Source organism: Choloepus didactylus, chromosome 9, assembly GCF_015220235.1.
Source record: "Choloepus didactylus isolate mChoDid1 chromosome 9, mChoDid1.pri, whole genome shotgun sequence".
Classification (NCBI taxonomy): domain Eukaryota; kingdom Metazoa; phylum Chordata; class Mammalia; order Pilosa; family Megalonychidae; genus Choloepus; species Choloepus didactylus.
This window is the reverse complement of record NC_051315.1, coordinates 1,357,497-1,363,573: the sequence shown is the minus strand read 5'-3', so window position 1 is coordinate 1,363,573 and position 6,077 is coordinate 1,357,497. Positions and strand designations below refer to the sequence as shown.

Sequence of the window (6,077 nt, the reverse complement as noted above, 5' to 3'; positions counted from 1 at the left end):
TCAGATGCCTAGACAACAGAAAACTACAACCTACACTAACAAAAACAAAGCTATGACCCAGTCAAAGGAACAAACATACACTTCAACTGAGATACAGGAATTTAAACAACTAATGCTAAATCAATTAAAAAACTTTAGAGAATATTTCACAAAAGAGACAGAGGCTGTAAAGAAAACACTGGGCATATATATGGCAGAAATTGAAAGTTCAAAAAAAAACAACTAGTAGAATCTATGGAAATGAAAGGCACAACACAAGAGATGAAAGACACAATGGAAACATACAACAGCAGACATCAAGAGGCAGAAGAAAACACTCAAGAACTGGAGAACAAAACACCTGAAAGCCTACACGCAAAGGAGCAGATGGAGAAAAGAATGAAAAAATATGAGCAACATCTCCAGGAACTTAAAGATGAAACAAAGTACAAGAATCTACATATCATTGGTATCCCAGAAGGAGAAGAGAAGGGAAAAGGGGCAGAGGCAATAATAGAGGAAATAATCAATGAAAATTTCCCATCCCTTATGAAAGACATAAAATTACAGATCCAAGAAGTTCAGCGTACTCCAAATAAAATAGATCTGAATAGGCCTATGCCAAGACAATTAATAATCAGATTATCAAACGTCAAAGACAAAGAGAGAATCCTGAAAGCAGCAAGAGAAAAGCAATCCATCACATACAAAGGAAGCTTAATAAGACTATGTGCGGATCTCTCAGCAGAAACCATGGAGACAAGAAGGAAGTGGTATGATATATTTAAGACACTGAAAGAGAAAAACCTCCAACCAAGAATCCTATATCCATCAAAGTTGTCCTTCAAATATGAGAGAGAGCTCAAAATATTTTCTGACAAACAGACAATGAGTGACTTTGTGAACAAGACACCTGCCCTACAGGAATTACTAAAGGGAGCACTGCAGAGTGATAGGAGAAGATGGGAGCGTGTGGTTCAGAATACAATTTTGGGAGATGGTAGCACAGCAATGTAAGTACACTGAACAAAGATAGCTATGTATACGGTTGAGAGAGGAAGGTTGGGAGCATGTGAGACACCAGAAGAGAGGAGGAAAGATAAAAACGGGGACTGTGCAACTTGGTGAAATCTAGAGTTCAACAATTGTGATAAAATGCACAAAAATGTTCTTTTATGAGGGCAACAAGAAAATGTCAACTTTGCAAAGTGTTAAAAATGGGGTGACACTGGGGGAGGGATGCAATCAATGTAAACTAGAGACTATAACTAACAGAATCATTGTATTATGCTTCCTTTGATGTAACAAAGGTGATATACCAAGGTAAATGCAGATAAGAAGGGGGGTTAGGGGAGGCATGATAGACACTTTACATTGGTGGTGTTGTCTGACTCTTTACCCTACTTTGATTTAAGATTACTTTTCCTTTTGCTACTTCCTAGCTGTCATTTTTTTTCCTCTTTCTTTTCCCTCTCTACCTTCTTTGACGCTCCCTCCTGCCTTGTGGAAGAAATGTAGATGTCCCTATATAGATAGTGGTGAAAGTGGTGAACACAAATATGTGACCATACAGAGAACCATTGATTGTTTACTTAGGATGGAATGTATGGGGTGTGAACAAAACCATCTTAAAAAAAAACTGGGTTGATGTCAAAACCTCAAGGGCAATATACTGAGTGAAATAAGCCAGACACATATGGACAAATATTGCAGGGTCTCACTGATAAGAACTAATTATAATAGGTAAACTAATAGACATGAAATATAAGGTACCAAGATATAGGACAAGGCTTAAGAATGCGGAGTGGTTGCTTAGTATGAGCAGAATGTTCAACTAGGATGAACTTAAATGCTTGGAAATAAAACAGAGACGTAGGTAGCAAGATGCAAGAATAACTAACAGTGACGAATGGTGTGTGAATGAGGTGGAATCGGGAAGCTCAGAGTCATATATGTCACCAGAAGGAAAGTTGGAGGTCAAAAGATGGGAATGTATAAAACTGAATCCTATGGTGGGCAATATCCATGATTAACTGTACAAATATTAGAAAACTCTTCCATGAACCAGAACAAATGTATGACAATACAACTAGAAGTTAACAATAGAGGGACATATAGGGAAGAAATATATACCTACTGCAAACTATATACTACAGTTAGTAGTATTTCAACATTCTTTCATAAACAGTAACAAATGTACTACCCCAACACTATGAGTCAGTAATTGAGGGGGGTTGGTAAGGGATATGGGAGGATTTGAGTTTCCTTTTCTTTTCCTTTTTTTTTTTTTCCCCCATCTTTCACTTTATTTCTTGCCTGGAGTAATGAAAAGATTCTAAAAATTGAACAAAAATTAAGTGTGGTGATGGATGCACAGCTGTAAGAGGGTACCAGGGGCAACTGATTGTACACTTTGGATCTTTGGATAATTGTATGGTATCTGAACAATCCCAATAAAAATTTTAAAAAAAGATCCACTCTGATTCAGTTGGACTGCATCTTATCTAAAAATAACTCTTCAGCAGGTCTTATTTGCAGTGGGTCATCACACACAGGGAGAAAGATTAAGATGAAGAACTTGTCTAGTTGGGGTAAATAGTTCAATCTGCCATATGGGTGTCACCCATCCCTGACACCCAAAAAGCTCACACTGTCTCTGACCCTCTCTTCACCATCTACATTATCCATGACCCCTATTCCCTCTCCAATTCCAACCCCTTTTATTTGCCATTAAGATATCTCCTGATCACAGTTCTTATTTTTCAAAATACCCTGGTCAATATTTTTTGGGCTGTACTAACTCCCTACCCAATCAGGACAAAATAAGCACCAGGGCCTGGTCTCTGATCCAGGACCTCACACTCCATGTGCCTGAGAAGGAAGGGGAAGGGATGAGCCTTTAGGAAATGCTGAGGGTCTAGGGTGTGAACAAGGACAATAGGAGGGTAAACTGGGCAGTGAGTTTGGCAGAAGAAGGGAGTGTCCAGAGATGGCCTTGAGTGCTCAAAAAGTGGTGGTCAGGAAATGCAGGCTGCAGTAGAGATTTCACTGTCACAGGCCAGTCCTCTATCTCCATGGGCTGAGAAATCTCACATCATACATAGAAGCTTGTGATTTGAACAGTTTGTCAGAGGCTCCAGAGCTACTGTCTTTTCATCTTCAGCAAAGTCTGAAGGGACCAGACACATCAGTGCATATGGGCAGGTGGCCTGAGAGAGCCGAGCTCCCAGGGGCCTCCCCTCTGCCAGGGGATCACTTTGCTCTCTTCTGTGACTGTGCAAACCATATGTCTCAGGTCTCTGAACTCCCTCTACCTTCCTCCTGATGGCTGACCTCTTCTCCTACTCTGCAGAGAACATAAGAGCAACTGGAGAGAAACCCATTATTCCCCTTATCTGGAGCAATGAACCTTCCAGCTCTGTGCACCCCATGCCCAGGCTTTCACTCAAGCTGGAATCCTCTCCCCTCCATGTTCTCAGAAACAGCACCCTAATGCCTGTCCTTTCTCTCTCCCAATTTAAACTTCTTCCTTTCAACTTTTCCCTGCCAGCTCATTGGCTTTTGAGCTCTCTCAAAGCTGCCCTTAAACAACCTGCAACCAAAACCCCTCTATCTAGTCCTCTCTGACTGCCCTCACCCCATTTTTCTGTCTCCTTAGTCAAATTTCTTGCACAAGTTCTACACTTTCTACCTCCATTTCTCTGTCTCCTCATCTGACTCACTGCTGGACCCGCTCTCATTCAGACAATGAGTATTTACTGAACATCTACTTTGTCCAGGAACGTCTCTAGGCACTGAGGATACATTAACAACAAAACAGAGGAGACACTATTGTTGATGAGGAGCTGCGGCGGCGGCGATTGCTGCACCACCTCATTGCTGCCCCAGCGCCCCCAGCACCCTGAATTCCGGCTTCACCACCCCGTCGTGGGCGCCTTCCCTCTGGCCCTCGTCCTCGAGAATTCTCCCCCTGCAACACCTCAACAACTCGAGAATTCTCCCCCTGCAACACCTCAACAACAAAACTCCCGTCTCGCCCAGTCACCAGGGAGGGGGGTCTATGTGCCAGCGGAGGAGGCGCAGTGGGTCCCCCACGCCAGCCGGTTCCCTCGGGAGCGGCGGGAGAGCCACACCGGGGGAGCCGGGAGCCGCCTGCAGCCCCTGAGGGCCACGGTTCCGCTCCAGCTGAAGCAGCAGCAGCAACATGGCAGCCCCGCGCCGAGCAAGGGCAGTGGCAACAACAACGGCGGCTGCTGTGGTGGCGCCTCAGGCCCTTCAGGCGGCGGTGGGGGCCCGCGCACCGCCTCGCGCAGCACAAGCCCCACGGTGGCCACGCAGACGGGCGCGTCCGCGAAGTCCTCACAGGGCACCGGCCCCACGCGCAGCGCCGTAGCCAGGACTCGCGGGAGTAACCCCCTGGCCGCAGCCGCCGCCGCTGCTGGGCACCGGGTCGCCACCTTCGTCGTTGCCCACCCACCTGTGGCCCGGCCCCCAGCCCTCTCCCGCCGCAGGAGGAGGTGCCCGGAACAGAGCGGAAGCTCTCCGGAGAGGAGGAGCCCCAGCGCCCTAGTTTGCAAAGCAGGTGACAAAACACGACCACCTTCGTCAAGTGCTTCCAGTATTATCCGCCGCACTTCCTCCCTGGATACACTTGCTGCTCCACACCTTGCAGGTCATTGGCCTCGTGATAATCATGGGCAAGCTGCACCTAGCATGAGGGACAAAGCTGCACAGAGAGTGCACGGGCCGAAGAATACTCTGAGAAAAAGAAAGGGTCTCACAAACGTTCAGCATCCTGGGGCAGTACAGATCAACTTAAAGAGTTAGCAAAATTCCGTCAGCAGTTGCAGAGAAGTAAACACAGCAGTCGGCATCATCCAGATAAAGAAAGACAGTCTCCGTTGCATGGCAACCATGCAGCTATTAACCAGTGTCAGGCTCCTGTTCCAAAGAGTGCCCTTATTCCAGTAATTCCTATTACCAAGTCAACAGGCTCCCGATTCTGGAATAGTGTGGAAGGATTGAATCAGGAAATTGAAATAATAATTAAAGAGACTGGAGTAAAAGAAGGGCAACTTATACCACAGGATATTCCAGATGGCCACCGTGCACCACCCCCCCTCCATGTACAGAGAAGTAACAGCACACTCAGCACTGACACACAGACACCTGGTGGGGCAGACAGGGGAAGCAACAACAGCAGCCGCCCCCAGTCTGTGTCTCCCACATCGTTCCTCACTATCTCCAATGAAGGCAGTAAGGAGAGCCCTTGTTCAGCTGATGACCTGCTTCTTGATCCCAGGGATAAAGAGAATGGGAACAACTCTCCTTTGTCCAAATATGCAACCTCACCAAAACCTAACAACAGTTATATGTTCAAAAGGGAACCTCCTGAGGGCTGTGAAAGAGTCAAAGTCTTTGAGGAATGCTCACCAAAACAACTTCATGAAATCCCAGCCTTTTACTGTCCTGACAAGGACAAGGTGAATTTTATTCCTAAAAGCGGTTCTGCTTTGTGCCTTGTCAGCATTCTAAAGCCACTCCTTCCCACATCAGATCTTACCCTCAAGAGCTCTGGCCACAGCCTGACAGTCACTACAGGCATGACAACCATTCTGCTGCAGCCAGTTGCTGTAGCCTCCCTGTCTACAAACACAGAGCAAGACCGAATCTCTCAAGGAACCAGTACAGTCATACCATCGGCCTCTCTGCTCCCTCCACCAGAAGCAATTGAGGAAGTGCAAGAATAGGTCTCAGTGCTGCAGGTCTGTTATTCTGGGAAACTGAGATCCTCCTCAGATCACTTGATTTGGATGGCATTATGTGCTTGTGATTGGCTGTGATGAGGTCCAGCTTCCTGCCACGACATGTGGCAGTGAAGCTTCTGGAAGAAAGCAGCCCCTCTGATGGCTCTGCCCCACTTATGAAGGCCAACCCTCAGTTCTTAACCTACTTTTCAAAAAGCATTAATTGAAATAAGAAAAGTCATCGTCTTTACTTTTGGACAGCCAACAGCACATTGCTTTTTGTTTTTAAATTAGACTTCTTAAAAAAAAAAAAAAAATCCCTGCAAACACGATTCCTGAGGGGAGACACGA

The 6,077-nt window shown here is 45.9% G+C and overlaps 1 pseudogene; it reads left to right on the top strand.

Moving 5' to 3' along the window:
* Positions 1-4,039: 4,039 nt before the first annotated feature.
* Positions 4,040-5,729, top strand: LOC119544528 (annotated as a pseudogene).
* Positions 5,730-6,077: the final 348 nt, after the last annotated feature.